General features: G+C 39.8%; 1 long non-coding RNA gene and 1 pseudogene across 4 annotated transcripts; one reads left to right on the top strand and one right to left on the bottom strand.

Moving 5' to 3' along the window:
- On the top strand, nucleotides 1-22,882 carry LOC147823635 (uncharacterized). Of its 4 annotated transcripts, none has more exons than XR_015443447.1 (4): nucleotides 57-7,726; nucleotides 7,882-7,925; nucleotides 12,047-12,110; nucleotides 18,546-22,882. It is a non-coding gene; the product is annotated as an uncharacterized LOC147823635 (long non-coding RNA). The 4 variants fall into 4 exon arrangements; XR_015443445.1 differs by adding an exon at nucleotides 16,837-16,953 and having other exon boundaries at nucleotides 57-7,925; XR_015443444.1 differs by having other exon boundaries at nucleotides 57-7,925.
- LOC147823636 (adrenodoxin pseudogene) lies at nucleotides 10,002-10,691 on the bottom strand (annotated as a pseudogene).
- Nucleotides 22,883-23,002: the final 120 nt, after the last annotated feature.

The raw sequence follows: 23,002 nt of genomic DNA, 5'->3' as shown, positions 1-23,002 counted from the left end.
TTGGGGTCTTCTATATAGAGTATCATGTCATCTGCAAATAATGACAATTTGATTTCTTCATTACCTATCTTTATTCCTTTTATTTCTTTCTCTTGTCTAATTGCCGTGGCTAATGTTTCCAGAACTATATTGAACAAGAGTGGTGATAGTGGACATCCTTGTCTTGTTCCTGATTTTAGTGTGAAGGATTTCAGTTTTTGACCATTTAGTATGATATTGGCTGTTGGTTTTTCATAGATGGCTTCTATCAGTTTGAGGTAGAGACCATCTATTTCAATTTTTTGTAGGGTTTTTATCTAAATGCATGTTGGATTTTGTTAAATGCTTTTTCTGTCTCTATAATCATATGGTTTTTGTCCTTGGCTCTATTGATATAGTGTATTACACTGATTGATTTTCGTATATTGAACCATCCCTGCAACCCTGGCCTGAATCCCACTTGGTCAGGGTGTATGATCTTCTTGATGATCTTCTGCATTCTGTTTGCAAGTATCTTATTAAGGATTTTTGCATCTATGTTCATTAGTGAGATTGGCCTATAGTTCTCTTTTTCGGTTGGGTCTTTCTCTGCTTCGGGGATCAAGGTGATGCTTGCTTCCAGGAATGAATTTGGGAGTATTGCTTCCCTTTCCATTTCATTGAAGAGTTTAAACAGTAGTGGCAGCAGTTCCTCTCTAAATGTCTTGTAGAATTCAGCAGTGAAGCCATCAGGGCCCGGGATTTTCTTAGTTGATAAGTTTTTAATTACATTTTCAATTTCATTGGTTGATATTGGGTTGTTCAGAATTTTTAGGTCTTCTTTGTTCAACTTTGGTAATTCTTATGTATCTAGGAATCTGTCCATTTCTTCTGTGTTGTCCATCTTATTGGCGTATAGGTTCTGGAAGTAGGTATTGATGAGCCTCTGTATTTCTGCTGGGTCTGTTGTAATTTCACCCTTTTCATTCCTAATTGCATGGATTTGGGCCTTTTCTTTCCTTTTTCTGACAACTCACTTCAATTCTTGATCCAACACTTCTTCCCCTATGAGAGGAAGATAATTGTATGTCAGAGTTGGGAGTTTAGCAGGAAGCTAGTTATCTTGGCAGGGAACCAGGTAACTGCCAGAGCTGGGGTTAGCAACTGATGGCATTTATGTTGCTAGTGCTGGATGCGGTTATTTTAGGAGCTGGATTTGTGGGGAAGGATGACTGCATACATAGAGTAGCAAGAAGAGAACACCCTGTGGCGAGTGTGATGGTGAGAATTGGAGGTTTGGATTCTAATCTTTGCCATTTACTAGTTATGAGATTTTAGACAAGTTTCCTTAGGCTAATGTATCTCCTCAAGAAAATGGGATCTATAATGATTGGTGTGGCTATGACTGCTAGCAGTCTACCAAAATCTATTCTTGTTTTCTTTTGTGGTAATGGATATGTACCTGGGCATCTGGTTACTAACATTTCTAAGCCTCTCTTGCTGTTACCAGTAGATGTGGCCAAATGACCGATTTCTTGCTAGTGGAAGGTGAATAGTAGTTTTGTGTCACATTTGGCTGTGGGATATAAGACTGTTCCATACTCTTCTACAATGTAGGATCCAGAGCAACACAATCTTGACCACTGAGATGAAGGCAAGATCATAGGGGTGGCGGTGGAATGATTTGGGAGGAATGAACACAAGGTAAAGTGTGTCCACCTTGGACACCCACCTGGTGCTACAGGAGAGGGAAATGAACTCTGATCTTTAAAATACTGCATTACTGGGCTGGGGATTTAGCTCAGTGCTTTCAACACCTGCTGCGAAAGTGCGAGGACCCGAGTTCGATCCCCGGTACCAAAAACAAAACAAAACAAAACAAAATACTCCATTACTGTTGAGTATCCTTGTTATGATGGCCTTGCTTTATCATAACCAAGACAGTTAAGCCTCTTTATGTTGCAAGTTGTAGAATCCTGTGATTTAGATGTGGCTTGTTTCTGTGATGGAAGCTTTGCCCACATTGTGGAAATGAGGGAAGTGGTGGAACCCTGAGAGGTGGAGGCAAGTGGGAAATTGTTGGGTCACTGGAGAGTATACACTTAGATGGGATTAACATAGTTCTCATTGGACCCAGTGTCTCTCTGAATTTCTGTCCTAATGTGTGATCTCTCTCTCAGGCTCTTGCCATTGTGATGTCATCTACCATGAGGTCCTTGGCAGAGCTGAACTAATGATATCATCATTGCTTTGAGCCTCCAACACTATTATCTAAGTAAACCTTTGTTCCTTGTAAGTTACCCAGCCTTGTAAGTTACCTGTGATGTATTTCATCGCAGTAACACGAAGTGGACTTAATACAAATACCCACCTCAGACTAGTTAAATTAATAAATGGTATTATTTGGCTGTCATATAAGGGGAATTTTAAGGATTAGAGAAAACTAGGGTTGCCTAAGTCAGTATCTAATGACATCACCAAATAATTGATTTCTTCTTATCATTTTGCTCAGCTTTTTGTGAAGTCAGATGACCCTAAGGCTGTTTGCCCTAAAGGTGGCAAAGTGGTTATGGCAAATCCAGGGTCACCTTCCAGGACACCTTCCAGGGCAGAGACAGGAAGAGAGAAGGAGGGAGAGGAAGGAGAGATTGCACAAATATGCTTCTTTCCAACACCCCCAGAAAACTTCTTGTTTGTCCAATCTTGGTTACATCCTTTCCCTGAACTGTGACCCAAAAATAGACTTATGCTAGTCACTTTATACCCAAGCCACTTGTCCTATTCCTAGCACAAGTACAGGTCAGTTCTATACAACATAAGAGTTGGAATCGATGTTAGAGGAGTACGCCAAGTGGTTGGCTTAAGGATTGAATGGAGTGAGATAACATATATACAGGGGCTAGCACAATGCTGACCCACAGTAGGCGGTCAATAATTATTAATCTTCTCTCCCTCCCTAGATCTAGCTAGCTGTGCTGTAAAGTGGCATGGGATTGGAGATGCTTTCTCCTTTTGGTGTTTTAAGACTCTATCTGCAGGACCAGAAGGACAGGATTGTGATGTCATCTCTCAGTTTCAAGACTTCTGTCACCCATAGCAATTATGGATGGGAGTGGCCCATGGAGGGCACCGCCTCACACATGGTTCCTCATACTTAGTTCCCAGGAGAATGAATAAAGAGGGTCGGTACCACCCTTTCAAAGACTTGCTTCCTCAATCACAGGTGTTCGCTGGTCTCTGCATTTTTTTTTTTTATTGTAGGTATCGGGGATCAAACTCAGGACCTTTTGCTTGTGAGACGTGTGGCGGCACCTCTGAGCTAAATCCCTGGCCCATAGTCTCTGCATTTTTTAAGGAGCCAGGTTTGAGAGCTCAGAAGGGGCTGCTGCTCAGTTATCTTATATTACCCTGCTGCTTCCAACAGGATGGAGGTTGGGAGATGTGTTTGGGTCAGGTTCTTGGCTTTCCTGCCTCTATTCCCTTGCCCAACAATCTATAACACAAGACAAAGATTCTAGGATGAAGCCTAAGACCTCACTTTGTCCTTCACTAAATGTGATCTTGTGTAATTTCTTTTTGCTTCAGTTTCCTCATCCATACAATAGGGCCTTGACTCTGATTCTACCAATGTTTACAGCTGTTGTGAGTCTCAAAGAAGTGATGTATTTGAAAGCACTTTGAAAGTAAAAGATAAATTTTCACTAAAAGGGGTTAGTTGACATAAGAGTGGAAATACTTTGCTGGTGCACATGTTTCTCCCTGCTAAAGTCACCCTTCCCGGGACTTGTGAAATGAGACTGACTGAGAAAGAACAGACCAAGTGAGATGTTTTCTGTTTATCGTTACAGGATCACACTAGGTTTAATGAACAATTGCATATTGATTATCTAGGTGTGTTTATTACTGTTATTTTATGTTAGCTTTTAATAACACTATTAAATATTATTATGCTAGTTTTACAGATGAGGAAAGTGAGCCTGAGAGTGGATGAGTGACTGGACCAATGTCACATTTAGAAAGTGGCAGGCCAGGATTGGAAGGTCAGGTCTGTTTACCCACCAAGGAAGGTAAGGCCATCAGGTGATTCAGGCAGAAAAGAAGTGGCCACTCATGATGCTGTAGCAGGTAGACGACCTCATAGGACAAGGAGACACTCTTCCAGGGGCTTATAAGAATTCTTTCATTTGTCTATTCATCCATCTAATCCGCACACATTTACTGAGCACCTCTCATGTAACAGAAACTGTGCTAGATTTGGAAGAAAACCATAACTAAAATAAAGTCCCCGGAGGGTTCAGGAAATATCAGTGTGGCAGAGTAGCTTGTCAGACAGCTCTTTTATTTTCAGTTCAATCCTGGTAGGAAAATTGCTCCTATTGCTTGGCTACTATTAAGGTTTTAAACATTATTGTTCCTTGGAAATGATCTGCTTACACTGCTTCTTGCCAGAGAATGGCTTATGTCCATAATAACTGAAGATTATATACCCAATGATCTCATTTCATATGCAGCTGCAGAGTGGTTTCGAAATGGTAATAATTGCCTATTGCTCTCGGGATTATCTTATCGTCTGGCAATGGTTATAAAGACAGTAGGGTTTTAAGAGGCCAATTAGTAAGACTGACACAAAGAACTAATTTTTATTTTTCTCTAAATGACTCTCAAAGTGAGCATCTAATTCAGACCTCAGAAAGATCTGAAAGAACTTCTGTGGAACTGAGTTATAGAACAATACAGAAAGCTAAAGGTGAGGATCCCCATGAAAATGGAGTGTTGTGCACTTTCAGGAGATGGGTTGGGTGAGACTAATCATTAAAATGGCCACTGAAATGTTGTTTCGCATCTTACTTTAAAGGTGCTACATCTCTTTTCTTTGCTAAGTATTGTGCAAACAAGGGTCCCAGTCTGCAAAAATTCTACAGTTTTATTTACCCACACCAATGCCATTTGATGAAAATTTCTCTTGAGAGGGAAATCACATTGTCTTAAGCACCAATTGTGGACCAGATGCATTGAGTATTTCATCCATTTAACACTCACTGTAACCTTCTGAGGTGTGTTTTCACCATTTTACAAAGCTCTTTCTCTTACTCAGATGCATTGATTCATTCAACACATTTTTTTTAAAGATCCCACTCTGTGCTAGGTGCTGGGTTATAACAGTGAACAAACCTACAAACATCCTTGCCCCATAGAGCTTTTGTTTTTGTGGGTAGAGAGAGAACTAACCAAACATAGTAGATGAGGCTTTGGAAATTAGTGCTATAGAAAAGATAACTGGGGTAAGAGAACTAGAAGTGGTAGACTGGCAGAGCTAGAGAAATTTTGTGAATTTACACAGAACAATCAATGCATGAGCTATTGATTGCTGAATAACACAAATTACTCCAAAACTTAATGGGTTAAAAACAACAGACTTTTAATTATCTCACAGTTTCTATGGGTCAGGAATCTGGGTATGATTAACTCACGTCTCTGCTTCAGGTCTCTCAAGAAGTTGGATTCAGTGTGGAATAGTTGGCAAGCTCAAGTTAAGGGCAGGCTCCTGGACCAAGAGAACTCAGTTCTTTGATGGCTGGAGGCTAGGCACCCTCCTCAGTCCCTTAGCTCATGAACCTCTCCATGTGGCCACTCATAATATGGCAGTTGGTATCCCTCAGAGTGAGCAAGCAAGTAGAAGAAGGAGTATGCTGAAGATGGAAGCCACAGACTTTTTGTAATCTGATCTCCAAAAGGACAGTTCATTGTGGCTGACTGGTTTTATTTGCTAGAATTGAGTCATTAAATCTCATACTCTAGAGTTGGAGATTATACAAAGGTGTGGGTCCCAGGAGGCAGAGGTTATTGGATGTTGTACTACCAGAGTCAGTAAGCCTGTTTAGAGATGACACCTGAACAGAAACCTAAAGGGAGAGAGGGAGAAGAGCACTTTAGGTGGAGGAAATAGCTAGTGCAAAAGGTGAGAAGAGTCTAATCCAAGATGAGGTCAGAGAGGTAGCCCTGGGTTAAATAAAACAGAGTTTTATGTGGGCTGTGGTAAGGAATTTGGATTTTAATTTCAGTAAGATGGGAAGGCTCTTGGGCAGAAGGGTATCATGACTTATGTTTTAAGAAAATTACTCTGATTGTGCTGTGGAGAATAGGTTGGGAAAGTGAATATTAACAGGAACAATGGAACAGAAAGAAGTTAGAATGCTATTGCACTAATCCAGCTGAGTGATGATCATGGCTTAGACTATGGTGATAGAAGTGGAAATGGGGAGGAGAAATGGAATTTTGGAATTATTGCCTAGTAAAACTGACAGGATTTGCTGATTTTTTTTGAGAGAGAGAAAGGGTCTCACTGTGTAATTCAGGCTGGCCTTGAGCAGGGCTGTGTGGCCCAGGTTGGCCTTGAATTCTCAGTGATCTTCATACCTTAGCCTCCCGAGTGCTGAGACTACTGGTGCTCGCCACCACACCTGGCTTCTGTTGATGGTTCAGATGTAGATTGTAAAGAAAGTAAGGAGTCAGTAATGACAAGTGGCTTTTTGGATTTAGCAACTGGAAAAATAGTTACCCATTATTAATCTGGGAAATACTGATACATGAGCACGTTTTGAAGGGGGGGGAGTAGAAACCAGGGGATTTGTACATATTAATGTACACCTAGTAGACTTCAAACTGGAGATGTTTAATTGTCAATAGGGTGTATTAGTCTGGAGCTCTGGAATGTAGGATGGACCATAAATACAAATTTATAAATTTCTAGAGTTAATAGGAATTTAAAACCAATGGAATGTATGGCAAAACTGAAGAAGTGAGACTAGATTGAGAAGAGGAAAGATTCAAGGATTGAAACCCAGGGCACTGCAAGATTTAGAAATCAGGCAAATCAGACCAGGAAGGGAGACTGAGAAGAAACCAGAAAGGGAGAAGGATAACCAAGAGATTATTGCCCTGCAAGCCGGTTGTGTTTCAAGGAGGAGTGAGTGGTCAACTGTGTCAAATACTGACAACTGGTTAAGCAAGACCTATGAGGATTGAAAATTGGTCATGGATCTGAGAACAAGGAGGCCACTGGTGGCCTTGATGAATGGAAGCTGTTTCAGTGGAGTTGGAGAATGACAAAAAGCAATTGGGGAAGGTGAGAACTGAGGCTCTTGGGAGTCAGAGTTATCTTCTAACAATTGGTTGCCTGAACTACCTATGATGAGCTCACCTGTGGTTCTCATTAGAAATGTCATTTGGAGAGCTCCACTCTAGAATTTCTGTGGATGGTACCTTGTTACCTTTATTCTTCACGAGTCCAACGAATGATTTCAGACACATTAAAATGTGAGAACCAATATCCTGCCCCATGCATGTTATCCTACATCCATTAAAGACCTCCCATGCATGTGTGTCTTATGGTTTAGATCTGAAATGTGCAATGTCCCCCAAAAGCTTGCGTCTTGAAGACTTGGTCCCCAGTGGAGCAGTGTCCAGAGGTGGAGTTTTGGAAGGTGATTCTATCATGAGGGATTAATCCACTGATGAATTTGTAGCCTAATGGGATTTTGGGGAGATAGTGGAAACTTTAGGAAGTAGGCCTACCTGGAGGAAGTTAACTGGTGGCATGCTCTTGAAGGGTAATTTTGTATGCAGCCCCTTCTCTTCTCTCTCTGTTTCCTGACTACCATGAGGTGAGGAGCCCTGCTCTACCACACACCCCTGCCATGAGTGTGCTGCCTCACCACAGCCCCAGAGGGGACAGGCCAGCTGACCATGGTCTAAAACTGCGGAAACTGTGAGTCAAGATAAATCTTTCCTCCTTCAAGTTGGTTTTCTCAGATTTTGTTTATAGTAATGGAGAGCTAACTAATGGAGGGTTAATTATGTAACCCAAGTGTCCTGAAGTCATTCTTTTATTTTCATTTTGTCTCATTTCCTCAAATTTGAAAGAAAATCTGGACAAACAAATTCTACAGCTCAAGAAACCACAGTAGGTAAGCAAATCTCCTTTCTCCAAGGGCTTCTAGGAACCTCAGAAAATTTGAAATTCTCAGAATCAGCATGTTTGCTTCCTGAGGATGCTGGAAACGGAGACACAAAGGCATCCCAAACTTGTTTGGCTGCTAAAGTGCTTAATTAACTGCGCCTGTTCACCTGGAACGATGGAGGTGCTGCTCTAGTCGTCTCTTTGGTGGGGGAGGCAGTGGCACCGGAGCAAAGCTGCTCCTTTTCAGCACCATCTGCAGATTGTTCCTTTCTGGTCTGAGACTTAGGCATAAGAACTGATACATTTCCAAAAGAACAATACAGTGTAGGGGGAATAGAGGTGGTAGAAATTTAAAGTCACATTTTCCCCTGATGGTATTTAGCAAGGTGTTCCTTCTCTCCTCAGTCTCATTTTACTATAGCACCATTCCAAGGTCTATAAATAATGCCTATGTCTTCTTGTGTTGGATTTTCTATGCTTTCTCACAAGATGCATTTTAACCCCCTGGTTATTTATTGTGTCTTACAAACTCCAGGACCTTGAAGGCAATTTTGGTCCCAGAAGGGAGGAGGAGCAGGAGGTGTGCTGTAATAATTTTGTTCTTTTTAAGTTTAAAAGGTTTTATTTAAGTAATACAATGTCTTTAATTTGAGATTTAAAAAATCTGAAATCTGAGATAATTTACATTCTAAAGTTTAGCAGGTTTTGGCTCTAAATTTTAGAGAGTTTTTATCAAAGTACTGTAGCTCTAGAAAGGAGTTTAAGTGATCTGTATAAGAAAACAATATTGGAGCTCATTAAGAAAATGAATTGTTATAAAGTACTTAAAAAGTATGTAACACACTATATGAAAAGCGTTCAATAGCTATTAAGTATTAAATGAACATAAGGCACCTCAAGTTCTGCCTAGTCACTTTTTACATACTGATTAGCTTAAATTCTTATTTGGCAAATTGGTTGGTTTGGTTTAAGCAAATTATGTGTGCATACCAGTATATATGTTTTCCCATGAGTCTCTGAGGACATTTCTTGTCTTGTTCATCTTTGTACCTCTAATGGGCTTAACACAATGTTGTATGTCAAGTATTATAATTGACCAATATTTATATAAATGATCAAACTGCAATAAAGTACTTGAAGCTAACCCAACTGTCTTATAATTATGCTTTTTCTAATTTTCTCTCCCTCACAATTCATCCAGGTTAGTTGGTATGCTCCAAAGAGCACACTATATATTCTATTGTTTTACAAATTTATTTTCAACAAAGACAAGGATACAAATGTCTTCCATACATAACTAATACTCTGTGATGCTAAACCCACTCTCTCATGTTGGGATTCTGACACACTGCTATGCAGGCTGCACACACTTCATGAGAAAGAACAGTACTCCCTGGGCTATATGACGAAACACCTAGTTCATGTCCTCTGGCTCAAGATACAGGGACCTAATTCTTAAGATTTCTATTCTATTACAAGGCAGCAATTTGTAAATCAACATTATTTCAAAAGATTACAAAGAGAGACTATTTTGCTGAGAATAGAAAAAAAACAAGATATTTAAGTTTAGTTTATTCCTCTAGCTTAGTCAGAAAAGACGTCAAACTTCTTTATAATGCCTATGTTCAGACTTACACTTCTCACTAAATCAAAAACTTAAGAAAATTTGTTTATAAGTTTAATATTGTCTGAAATTAAGGAACTAATATTCAATTAAGTGATTTTTCAATACACATTTACATAAATTAAGATACTCTTAATTTTTCTGACTTCAGTCTAAACAGAAAATTTACAGTAACAAGATGTAAGTTCTAGTACAGATTTTCTGGTTATATGGCCTTAGGCAAGCCTCTTTAGATCTCTGCCACAAATCAAACAGGGGTAATATTACCTTTTTTTAACCTACTTTCTAAATAGGCAGACATAAGATTATGTGGTAATATTTTTCTAAAGCTGCTAAATACACATAAGATAAAATACATGAGGATTTATTATCATATCAACTATTTTCTAATATTTGACATATTTTTATAATTTAACCAAAAGATCATACACATTCATACTACAAAATTGTTACATAAGCTGAATTAAAATAGCAAAGCTCGTCATAATAATAAATGCATTCACCCATGTGCTCATTACATTAAAAGATAATTATAAAAAATAACTAAATTTTTGTTAACATTTAATATTTGAACGTATTTCTTTTTATTGTAACTTAGGAACTCTTGCCCATGTCAACAGATTGTCTAGCATTAGCCACTGCCTCAGGTACTCGAACAGTCATATTGTCCATCGATTTGGTCAAATAGATTTGGCAGCCCAAGCGTGACCTGTCTGTTAGTCCGTAAGCCAGATCAAGCATATCATTCTCCTCATCAGTGATCGGATCTAACTTCTCATATATGTGATCTTCAAAGATGAGGTGGCAAGTAGGGCAAGCCAAGGTTCCCTCACAGGCAGCAAAACCATCAATATCTAGATTATTTTCAACCACAACATCTAGCAGAGAGTCACCAATTTTTCCTTTGGTTGTTAATTTTTCACCATCTCGGTTTATAAAGTGGATTGTTATCTTATCTTCTGAGCTGTTCCCAGCCGACAAGCTCAGAGGCAGGCTGGGGGCCGCATCGACGCCTAGGCCCCGCGCCCTGCTGCCCGGTAGGCCGCCGGCTCCCATACCGGGTCCGGCCAGGAGCAGCCACCGGCGGCCTGGGAAGCTGAAAGCCGAGGAGGAGGCGAGCAGGAGCCGGGAGCCCCCCGCGGCGGCCATGCTGCGGTCATGGAACTGCCGCGTGCGACCCAAGGCACAGTCAAGAGGCTGAGCGAGGGCCCGGTCCACGGGGTCTCCACGAAGCCCGGCTCCCAGCGGCGCACCTGTAATAATTTTTTTGCAGTACTGGAATTTGAACTCAGGACCTTGCACTTGCAAGGTAGGCACTGTGCCACTGAGCTAAATCCCCGGCCCCTGTAATATTTTTAATGAAATCTCCAATTCTAATCTTCCCATAGTGAGACCTGCTACTGGTTTTCTCCCTAATTTATTTAAATAGCAAGAGACCATTGACAATGCTTCCTCTGTAGACCAACAAAGGTGTTAGCCAAAGATAGCTACCAAAGGTATGTTGAAGTTATATTCTAGTTACTTCTATGTGTATATATCTTATCAGTGGTGGCCAACGGACTTTAAAATATAGAAGACACTAAAGAAAAATGGTGCTTATGAAAATGGTGCTTGTATCTGGGCATGGTGGCCTGTAACCCAGCACTCTGGCAGGCTGAGGCAGGAAGATTTCAAGTTCAAGCCCAGCGTGGCTAACTTAGTAACTAACTCACTGTCTCAAAATAAAGACTAAAAAGAGCTGGGATGTAACTCGATGTGAAGGTCCTGGATTCAATTCTCAGTACTGCAAAAAGAAAAGAAAAGAAAGGAAAGAGAGAAAGAAAGAAAGGAAGTGGTGTTTGTGAATCTACTTGTGGTTGTGTGTTTAAGTTCCCTAAAATACACATATGATACAAAATTGGTAAATCTTGGCAAAACCTGCAAACTCAGCAGCTCCTGGACTAACATTAATAGTTGCCCACCAACTTAAAATTGTATCTGTGAAAAAAGGAGGAAAATAAAGGTTGGAAAGTTTACGTTCAATGTAGACAAATGTACAAGTGCCATCAAAATTTGAAAACTAGAAGATATGAGAACATAGAAAAAAAAAAACAACCCTGGTCTTTCCCAAGGATATTCCATGAGAACAGAAAGTAGCCAGTTGAACAGGTCCCTTACATTTATCACTGTCAGTATGAGACCTGGCGGCCCTAGCACGCAGTCAATGAAAGTAACATCTGGAGGGGGAGTCACATGTGGTCATGTGTGTCATGCAGTAGAGGAAGTACATATTTCAACTGGAATGTAGTACTGTCTGTAAATTGCCTTAACTTTCTGTCCTAAGTTTCAAGGCAATTCTTTTTCCTATAACACTTGTGGTTCTCTCTTTGGGAAAGTCTCTAGAAGACTTATGATGTCTGAGACTGATCTTTTTAGCATATCATGTCACAGCCGATGGTGTTAGTGGATAGTTCACAGTAGTAACTACATTTTTTCCTTCACATGTTTGCTGTGGTTCGCCAAAGGCCTGTGTGTTAGGAGTTCAGTCCCCAGCTGGGTGCTTCTGGGAGATGACAGGAACTATAAAAGGTGAGTGATCTTCAGCTCATTGAGGATGTGTCTTTGAAGGGGTTGTGGGACCTTGTTCCCCTCCCCTTCTCTTCTGTTTCCTGTTGATGAGGTGAGCAGTTTTGCTCTGCCATGTGCTCCTGTTATGTGGTGCTGTCTTGCCACAGTGTTATAAGCAATAGGGCAAATTGATCACAAACTAGAACTCAAAACTATGAGCCAAAATGAATCTTTTGTGTTTATAAGTTGATTGTCTCATATATTTGTTATAGCAATGGAGAGGTGATGAGCACAATATTTGAACCCAGTGCCTCTTTAACTCAAAATGCAAATCTAAGCAAAGTAGTGTGCCGGTTAACATTACTTGGGTGCTTGAAAATAGCAAACAGGACCAGAATGCTGGCTCTATCTAGCCAGTGGAAAAGCTTTGGAGTCTGGAATGATTTCTTTACCTAATAATCATTCAGTCTTTGTATAAAATGGGGTTAACTTAGTTTCTTTGAATAATATATATGGCTTAAAAACACACAAAATTCTAAGTTTTCTTTCTTTAAGTGAGCTTTGTCAAATATTTCCCAAATGTACTTCTTTCTTTTAAAAGATGCAACAGGGACACCAAATTGTCAGGGATGGGTGCACCATTAACGTGTAGCAGGTGGGGCAGCAACCTCATTTGGGAATCCCTGCTCCTTAGTTTTTGGCTGCCTGCCCTATCATACTCCCACTACCTCTCCCATCGCCTTCCCTGACCCTTGTGAATAGCACAGTGGACACAATTTAATTTGCCTTTGAGGGAAGCTCTTAAATTTGTTGCAAAGGCAAAAGACAGGCCCTCTCAGCAGCTAAATATATATCTGTGGATATGTGAAAACACACACATTTGTTTTCCTCAAGTCTCATTCTCACAGATCTTTATTACCTCTTTAGCTCAATACACCTTTCCTCATAGTCCTCACCCTCATCTAACAGCTGCTTGTTAATTTTAGTCAATATTTTGCTAGTCTTTTAGCAAGTGAAGACAACCTTCTCCAGGGATATAAAAGACTTTTCGTTTTTTTCTTCTCTGATCATTTTACTACCACTAATCACATGTCTACCATATGCTTTCCAAGATACTGGTTTCTGTCCTTTTGTTAACTTCTCTTGTATATCAACCAAGCTCCAGTTTCCTTTGTTTGGTGCCGCGGGTCAGGGATGGGGTGATAGGGAATGAATATCTGAAAGCAACACTTCCTGCTTCCTGGAAAGTGTCCCTTACTCATGCACACTGATGCTGATGGCGGAGCAAGGTTCTGCCAGCATGCCAGCAGCTCTCCTGCTCTGCTCCAGTGTGGCACGATTGCCTTTCTCACTAAGTTCTGCCTCTGTTCCAAGGCCTTCTTGGGGCTGTCTTGATTTTACTTCTTCTTAAGTATTTTTCTATCTCATACCAACATCTTTTTTATTTTAAGTTAAAAATAAAAGATCTGGTTTTCCTCTGACTGCAACTAGCTAAAAAGCCTCGGGCAACATACGTACTAACTCTCAATTTTCTCATTTGTTAGAAAAGAGAATTTGATTAAATAAATTCAAATGTTCCTTTTAGCACTCATATCCTCTGAATCAAGTGGTAAAATGGCTCAGGAGAAAGAGCTGAATGGCCTCATAGATGGTCTTTGCTCAGTAGTACAATAAAAGGAATGCCTACGCAAAATGGCTGCTACTTACTGAGCACCTACTAGATGTTGGACACTCTACCAGTTACACATAGTATTTCATTGAGTTCCCATAGCAAGCCTAGGAGTTAGACCTTATTAATAGTAGTAGTTCTAAACTTGTTTTACGGGTGAAAGCTAAGACTTAGAAAAGTTAAGTAGCTCTCTCAAGATTATAGGGTAGCTGTTGTATCTGGACTTTGGCCACCAATCACAGTTCTTAACCATTATGCTACCCTGGTTGTCAGTTCACTTGCTGTTTGACACTGCCTGCCAACCTCCAAAGGCCACTTCGTAGCTGCCATCTTGGAATCAGAAAGTCTGGTATCTAGTCTTGGTTTGTGGTTAACTGAGTCTTTAGCCAAATTATGTGTAATCTCAGCTTTCTCATCTGTTAAAAAAAAGAGAACACCTATGTGTTATAGGCTGAATGTTTATATTCCTCCCAAATTCATGTGTTGAAATCCTTACACTCAACATGATGGTATTAAGGGGTGGGGGCCTCAGCCCTCATGAATGGGATTTACACCATTATAGAGGAGGCCTGCAAGAGACTCCCTCATCCTTCCACCATGCAAGGCTAGATTAAACAGACAGCTGCCTTTGAGGTCCTGGGTCCTCACCAGACACAGCATCTACCTGTGCCTTGATCTTGGACTTGCCAGCCTAAAAAACTGTGCAAAACAAATTTCTGTTGTTTAGAAGTCATCCCCTCCATGTATGTTGTTATAGCAGCCTAAACAGTCTAAGGCACGGCTTCATAGTGGTGCAGTAAAAGAAAGAAGTTAGATGTATGCTGCCTGGTTGCCTACCCTGGTTCTCTCTGTGCGGCCATCATTTAACCACTGCTTGCAGGTTCAGCTCCAGCTGGGCTCCATGACTAAGTCTCCTCTGTGGGAAGCGCTTTATAGACCCACCCTGCAGTTCAATGCTGAAGGGGATTCAACATCAACCATGGTTCCTGCTGATCCTGATCACTCAGTTGCAGAAAGTGGGCTGCTCCCCTAAGGGTAGCATGGTAAAGTTGTTAAGACAGACCCTGGGACCATGAGGCCTGGGATTTACTCTTAGCTTTGTCCTTACTAGTGACTTGGACAAGTTATTTGCCTTTCTGTGACTCAGTTTCCGCATCTGTAAGAGAATAAGAATAGCTATTTCTGAGGGTTGGCCTATAGGTACAATAAATTAAAAATATAAAGTACAGAGTAACAGTGCCTGACCAGTAGTATCTGTTATTTTTATTGTAGAACTTACCTGAGTTGTATGCTGTATTATCATTTCTAAGTGACATATATTTGTGATTAACACTAATTAGGTCCCTGTGTGGTTGCCTCAGGTCCTTTTTAGAGGGTTGGTTGCTCAGTTTCTCTGAGGCTGCAGCCTTCATTGCAATCGTGCACTTGACATGAACCCTGCCATTGAAACTCTTCCCCGAAGTGGGGCCTTGCAGTCTGCTAAGGGCCTGCTTGATGTTGGCCCCTTCCCACAACTCTGAATGCTGCTTGCTCCACTACTGCCCAAGATGGTGCTCTGCCAGTGGTGTGGGTGCTCTGTGCCACCTTGGCCAGCTGTCACATGGCTTCATGTTCCATGAAGCCCGTATCTGCCCTCTTCTGCGCCTTTTCCATTGGTCATGGACTGGCCTTGTTTACTGGGTTCTGAGTTGGCACAATGTATGTTTTAGTAGTTACCACCTTGCTATAACCTCATAAAGTAACTTTATAAAGCATTAGATATGTAGAGTGAATGTGAATGTCAGTACACCTCGGGTGGGCAAGAGATGCGTTTCTTTATATCTTTTAGCTTTATTGTGATGTAATTCACATGTCATACAATCCACCTACGTGAAGTGTAAAATTCAATATTTTTTGTATGTTTAGGAGAGTTGTGAGCCACCAAGGCTAACTCTAGGACATTTTTATACTCTGCCTCCAAACCTCTACTCTTTAGCAGTTGCTCCTTATTTCCCCTATCCCTATGCACCCACTAATCTATTTTCTATCTGTAGATTTTCTTATCCCAGAATATTTCCTATAAATGGAATCATGCATTATATAAACGTTTGTAACTGATTTCCTGCATTTGGTATAGTGATTTTAAGGTTCATCCATGTTGTAGCATGTATCAGTATGTATTCATTCCTTTTCAATGCCAAATAATATTCTCTCTCTCTCTCTCCTCCCTTCTCTCTGTACTGGAGACTGAGGAGCACTTAGACTTTGACTCCTCCATCAAACTGGAGAAAATTTTATTTTAGCCAAGGAACATTTCTCCCCCAGATTTAACTGGATCCTTTTTAGTGCCCTCAGGTTTTTAAAAACAAAAATCAAGAATTCTAACCTCAAACTTTCCCTGAGGCAAAGGGCACAGATTTCAAGGGGGAAAACAGAGGGAAGTATGAAGTTAAGTTTTTAAAATGATCTTGTGTTAGAGTTCACTTCACTTCTCATTGCTCAGAGTGCTGCACCAGCATAGGTGCACAATGTACAGCACTTGAGCGTTTTCTCCCCACTGGACCTTTTCTTATCCCAGGGACTGTGGCACCCGCCTCTGTCCCTTGACAGAAACTTGGTAACTCCTGAAAGTCGTTGTGGTGACATGCTAGTCAGCAACTGGACTCTCCTGACTGAGTTTTCTTTAACTGCATAAAGAAATTATATTTTGTGGTAGAATGAAAATTATCTATGTTATTAGAAATGTAGGTTTATACTTTCAGTATGTACTTCTATTATACATTTTTTTCTATTCCTATTGTACATTTCCATTATGTACCAGGTTTTGATTTTAGGATCCCTTATACTTTCAAAAAATATTAAGAACCTCAAAAATCTTTTATTTGGATTGTATCTATGGATATTAGTCACATTAGAATCATTTAAAAATAATTACCAATTCATTTGAAAAAATAAACCCATTATATATATTTTTATTCAAATATATTTATTTTTCAAAACAAAAAAATTAGAGATTACCTTGTTTTTTTCAAATCTTATTAATGTCTGATTTAATAGAAGATAGCTGGAGTTTTATATCAGCTTCTGTTTTCAATCTAGTGTGATATGTTGTTTTCGTCAAAGTATACGAAGAAAATCTGGTGTCACAAGGATTTGTGTTTGGAAACACATTTTAATGGCTTTTCTGGATAGTTGTAGCTACTACCCAAATCTCAGGTAGGAGTAATTTCTTAATGGCTATTGAGCAACAAATATTGTTACATGTTTTCTTTGAAGTGCCAGGCTCACATTGATCCTTTTCAAGAAAATTTGTCTGCTAAATCCGAATCAGTTGTTCTTTCATGTAAAAATGACCTTGCATGAAAAAAGTAGCTAGTTCAGCTTGCAACTCACACAGTAACACAAATATTTTTTTTCTAGAGACAACTGTGTTACTTTGACATGAAGGAAAAGTGCTTTATGTGGACTTCCTAGTCACACGAAATGTTACAGTGCTGTGATTTAATGAAACTTATGATTTTTAATGCTTCATTAAGGACATTCTTAAGTAAAGCCAACTTTCTTTTTCTTTCCTTCCTTCCTCCCTCACTGCCTCCCTTCCATCTTTCCCTTCCCTCTTTTCTTTCTTTTGAATGTTAGTGCAGCAGTAAAGAAGATGGTGATGACTAGGTGTAGTTTGGTGCCACTGCTTTGAGTTGTATTAAAGGGTTGACAGTTTGACCCAGTATTATTTTGTACTATCAGTACTATCAGTAGTGAAAAAGACAAATTATGTTTTTAGTATTATTATGAAAGTAATTTTGCTCTTGCAGGTCCCCTGAAAGGGTACCCAGGACATTGCAGGCCACCTTTGAGAAGGTGAAGCCAGGGGAAGTGGAAGGCTCTAGGGCAGAGAGATTTCCTCACTTCTGAACATGTTGTTGCCTAGGATCTCGTGTCCTGCATGTGCCCTGACCTATCCTGGCGCCTGCCAGCTCCCCCCTCTCCTGCCCCAGGCTGTCCATGATGCAACACAACAGAGTCTTTGGGAGCCCTGAGCACTGAGCTGTTTGACTTGCTCTGCTACTAGCCTCTCTAGCAGTGCTAGGAAAGGCGGATGGTGTTATGTTTCCTTTTCTTGTGGCTGAGAATTTAGTCATGAAAATACTGATTTAACTCTATAAAATCTTAAAATTGCCGAATAAACCCTCGAGAAATAGAACTGACCAGAAGTACATACCCTTTTCCTTGTGGTTTGAAAGCATATTTCCCCGAAAGCAGCTGTATTTATTACCTTGAAAAATTTTCCTACACAGTTTATTTTCCCTGGATTGTAACTGAAGAATCTGGGGAAAGTTCCTGGCTTTCTAGCTTGGCTATAAGAACAGCCTTCAGAGAGTCTTTCCTTAGCACCAGTATGGTATGTAAAGGGATCTGAAGGCTTTTAACTGTGAATCTATTGGGCTCCCTTCCAAATTCCTGAGGGCTTGTTTTCTATAAAAACATGCCACTTGGCAGCCTGTATTAAGGGTCTAATCCCTTATTATGTTACTCTGTGTTAAGGAGTATATGTGGTAAGGAAAGATACTTACCTGTGATAGGGGATAATTAATAGGATTAAGCATGCTCAGTGAGTTCTGAGTTAAATATGGTAGAATAAACTTTTATTTAAATCAGAAATCTTGTTTTGCCCATACAGATATTAGACAAAAAATTATATATTTCAGAACCATAAAGTTTGGCAGGCTTCTAAGAATCCAAGACTATATGTTGGTTTTTTTCTTCAAAAATTCATCTGTTTGTTAAAAATAATATTTATATTTTTCTAGATCTGGGGATGGAGCAGTGAGTAAAATCAACACAGTCTCTGCACTCAGGAAGCTTATCATCTACAGAGGGAAGAAAGAAAACCTAAAAAACTAAATATCCCAAGCAAACAAGAAAATAAACAATATCATTTTGGATAGATTAGCATGTGAAAGAATAACACAGTGTGTGAGATAATGAATCACAGGTGGGTTGAGGTGTCCGAAAAGGCCTCTTTGACATTGGAGCTGGTATCTGAATGATGAGAAAGAACCAAAATAAGAAGAACCGGGTGGAGGAGTGTTTGAAATGGAGAGAACAGCACATGCTCTCTTCTCCTTGGCCATCCTTCCCACATCGCTCATTCTCTTCGTGTGATAGGAGTGCTGCAGCTCTAGGCAGAGTCTGCCTTCAAGATAGAAGAGAAAGCTGGAAGGAAGTAGGGGTAATGTCTATGTAGGGAAAGCAAAACCTTCTTCAGGAATTCCCATCAGACCCCCACTTTTATCTTGTCGACCAAAATTATATCATGGTCCCAGTTAAAGCTACAAGGGAGCATAAGCTTTTTAAGTGGGCACAGTGGCTCTCTGAAAAAAAAACTGGGGCATTTTTTATAAGGGTTGGGGGATGAATGGACATCATGGAGGCAAGCAACTGGCCGTGTCACCAGGGACACGTTAAATTCAGTGGTGAATATTCAGATGGAAAAGTCGAGTACGGCTGGAAAACCAGCCTCAGGTTCAGAGGGAGAGCAGAGCTGATAACAACAGTTTGCAGATGGGAACATAAGATCAATTAGGGAGAGAGTACAGTTGGAAATTTGTCGATTTTGTGTTTATTACTGAGACTTGCCTTAATTAATTTCCTCAACTCAATGACACTTTAATGCCTACTTTCCATGTGTCAGAAACTGTTTCGGATGCTCAGGACACAAAAATAATGTATCTCTTTCTTTCAAGAAGTTTAGAGATAGAACAGAAAGAACACAAATTAGTTTTTAAATGATTTAGTACAGCATGTATTAAAAATTAATTCATTCAAATAGGTTTGTTGCAGTACATCTGAGTTATGGCAGTGGTTCCACTGCAGACTCACTTTCTAAATGGCAGCTTAAGTAATTCACTGTGAGTAATGTGAGGCTCACTTGTCTACATATGTATATTTGCATATTTTAATTTGGCAATACTTTTTTAAAGTCCAAATTAAAAAAAATTGATATCCTTATTATTAGTAAATTTGCTGTTAACACAATGCACTATGGAATCTTAAGTTTGAGATTTTGAGTAGGAAGAGCTAGGAATTACTTGTCAGATGACTCTGGTTTAGATTAGGGCCAAATAATGATTGATGAACTCCATGGCTGCCTGTAATTTCACTCGGAAGTCTCAAGGATGCCTCAAACTCATTATATTCCAAACCAAGTGCTTTATTTTGCCCACTCCTAATCCTTTCCCTTGCTTCATGCTTCTCTCCTACTTGTCTTTTGATTTATTTAAAAACTCAAAGTATCACCCTAGTGTCTTCTGTCTCCTTCACTCCACTCTTGCTGGGAAAATTTAGACATTTTTTACCTCCTGAGCATTTCTTGATCTTTTCTACCTCCTCTGTCCTGGATCATCACCATTTCATTCCTCCTTGCTAGGCAAGCCCCTTAAACAAATTCACCTCTGTAGCTACAGCAAGTAACTTTACTAAGGTAAACTGCAATATTGTGATAAAAACCTGACCAAATTTCTCTGCAAAAATGGTGTCCTCCAGTCTAGTCTGTTTCAATAATCTTAGGCTAAACTGAGATTTTTAAAAAGTCTCTTTCTTGTGGTACTGGGGATTAAGCCCCGACCTTCATACTGAGCTACATGCCCAGTCCTTTTTAAAGTTTTTATTTTGAGACAGGGTCTTGCTAAATTGCTAATGTGCCCAGGTTGGGCTCTAACTTGCCTGCCTCACCCTCCCAGAGTCTGGGATTACAGGTGTGCACCACCACGCCCAGTGAAACAGTTCCCTTTATGTAAGACTCTAGAGCCTTCAATATGTGAATGTGTGCATTGTGAGCCACTGAGGAGTGAAATTTAGGATAGTTCTAAACATAAGTCACAGTGAAGTTATTATTTTGAGGAATACTAAAGAACATCTCATGAATACCTCTTATAAACACTAGTTTTTTTTATATAAACCTGGCTTATGAAATTTCATCTACAGAAAGAAACTCAGTCACTTCAGTGTGACCTAAAACATCTCCCATGACCTCATCTTCACCTTCCTCATAAGCCTCCTCTTAGACCTCTCCCCATCGTGTCTTATCATTAGCAAACCACAACATGCACCCCCTGGTGGTTTCATGCAACCACTTTTCTCTGGAGCACTATCTTCCTCTGGCTACCTGGACTCAGTTTTCAAATCTTGCCTCAAGTTCCTTCCTGAATTCCTTGAGCTAAATACTCTCTTCTGTGCTCCACTTACCACAGCACCGAAATATGAACAATCTGTGTATCTGTGTCTTTTCATCTTAGTTTCCCTGGGGAAAAAGATTGAGAGACCATGTTACGGTGGTGACGTTGATGGTGATGATGGTGGTGGTTGTGGTGAGGGTGGCGGTGGTGGCGATGACTAAGTTTATTGCAGATGAAGGAGGCAGGGCTGAGAGAGGCTGAGGCACCTGCCTGGGATGGTATGGCTACTGAGTGAGGGTTTAGGGTGTGAATTCAGATGGAGGCTGCAGCCACACTTCTACCATCAACATGGTACGGGTAATGGAACTCAATAAATGCTTAATGTGTGTGTGTCTCCCGTACATCCAAGAACTACCAGAACTCAGGAAGCTAAACATGAGCTGGCAAAGAGAAGCATTCGTAGTTAAATCTCGTGTCTGGTGAAACTGGTAGTGGCAAGGGAGGCACTGAAAAGGCAATTGGCCTGTGTACCAAATCACTGTCAGTGCCTTATTGTCTTAGACATATGTTCCAGGAGTGGACAACCTCTGTTTTACATCTGTGTTAGTCTTTGCAGAGTAAAAAACAAATTAGTGTTTAATGGGGACTATTAGTCTTGTCACCTAATTGAGAAGCATCTAATAAATCATTTCGTTCAAAACCCAGTGGGAATTTCTAGTTGAAAATGAGTGTGAGGAATATTCTACTTCTTTTTTTTTGGTACCAGGAATATTCCATTTCAAAAATATTTTCATATGTGAAGAATATACATGACTTTGTGAGCAATGTTAAGAGTGTAGTGAAATCTAGCATGTTGACTGCTTGTACTGGGCCTAGAACTGAGACTTGCTTTTGAGAATTATAGAATAAGCTTATGATGGTTTCTGCCTTTCAGGATTTTAAATTTTTTTTATTGGTGCATTTTAGATATACATAATGATAAATTCATCATAGGGAATTTGTACCTGTACATGATATGTCTTGCTTCTTTTTTCCCCCATTCCCCTCCCCTCCCTTCAACCCCTCTTCCCCTCCTTATTGATAAAAACTTTGTTTCCATTTTTTTGCACGTCAGGATTTTGCTAGGTGGCTTGGGAGCATCTGAATTATCTTCTAGTATGTTTCTAAATTGGTATTTTAATTTTACTTTTTATATTTTGAGGTGCTTAGGATTGAACCCAGGGCCCTGCACATGCTAAGCAAGTGCTCTACCACTGAGCTACATTCCCAGATGTAAACTGGCATTTTTTTAAAATAAAAAATTTAAATATTTTAGTTTGTTACATTCCATGCAGATCAAAAGTCATCATGACATGATTATTATTTGAAACATGAATAAGACATATTCAAGGTCGTGATCTCTGTAAACCTAGTATTTGCTTCTTAATTAAAATTTTCAGATGATAGGAAACATTGAAAACAGAGCATTAACTTATAAATGATAAAAATGGTTGGTAACTCCCATAATATATGTTTTATGGTTTTCATTTAAAAAGAATGTTTTGTATTAGATTAAGTTAGCCACTGTTTAGAATAAAACCTGCATTACTTTCTCTTCTAAATTAAACTCCGTAAATGAGAATGCTTGCAGTTGCCTTGGTGCTTTTTTCCTGTTTAATATGAGTTACATTGCTTTGAGTTAATTATCTAATTTACTTATGTCAGAGTTCTTTCATTTTAAAGGAAAAAATTTCTATTCTTCACTTATTTTATTTCCTTATATTCCTTATAAGTTGTAGCCTGGGATGTCTAGGGTTCTTCCTCTGGTCACATTCTTTCTTCACGTTTGACCCTGTGTTTTCATGAACATGTGTCAGTATACCTGGGAAACAGATGTGGACACTCCGGAGTCAGTAAGTCCAGTTGTCACTTCAGCCCTTGTAGGGCAATATGCTAATGCTAATGTTTGAATAAAGTATTTATAAAAATTCCTGCTGCAGCGTGACTTCTTTATTCTTGTGTGAGATGTGAGCCAGTAGACTGGGGAGCTCCCTGCTTACCAGGAGGGAAAAAAAAAGAAGTTTTGCTTTTTCTTTAGCCTAGTACTAGAT

The sequence above is a fragment of the Heterocephalus glaber genome, unplaced genomic scaffold, assembly GCF_053883595.1.
Source record: "Heterocephalus glaber isolate CG9 unplaced genomic scaffold, H.glaber_assembly_v1.0 deba00001571, whole genome shotgun sequence".
NCBI classification, from domain to species: Eukaryota; Metazoa; Chordata; class Mammalia; order Rodentia; family Bathyergidae; genus Heterocephalus; species Heterocephalus glaber.
Note: the sequence above shows the minus strand (reverse complement) of the source record. Positions and strands in the feature narration are given on the sequence as shown.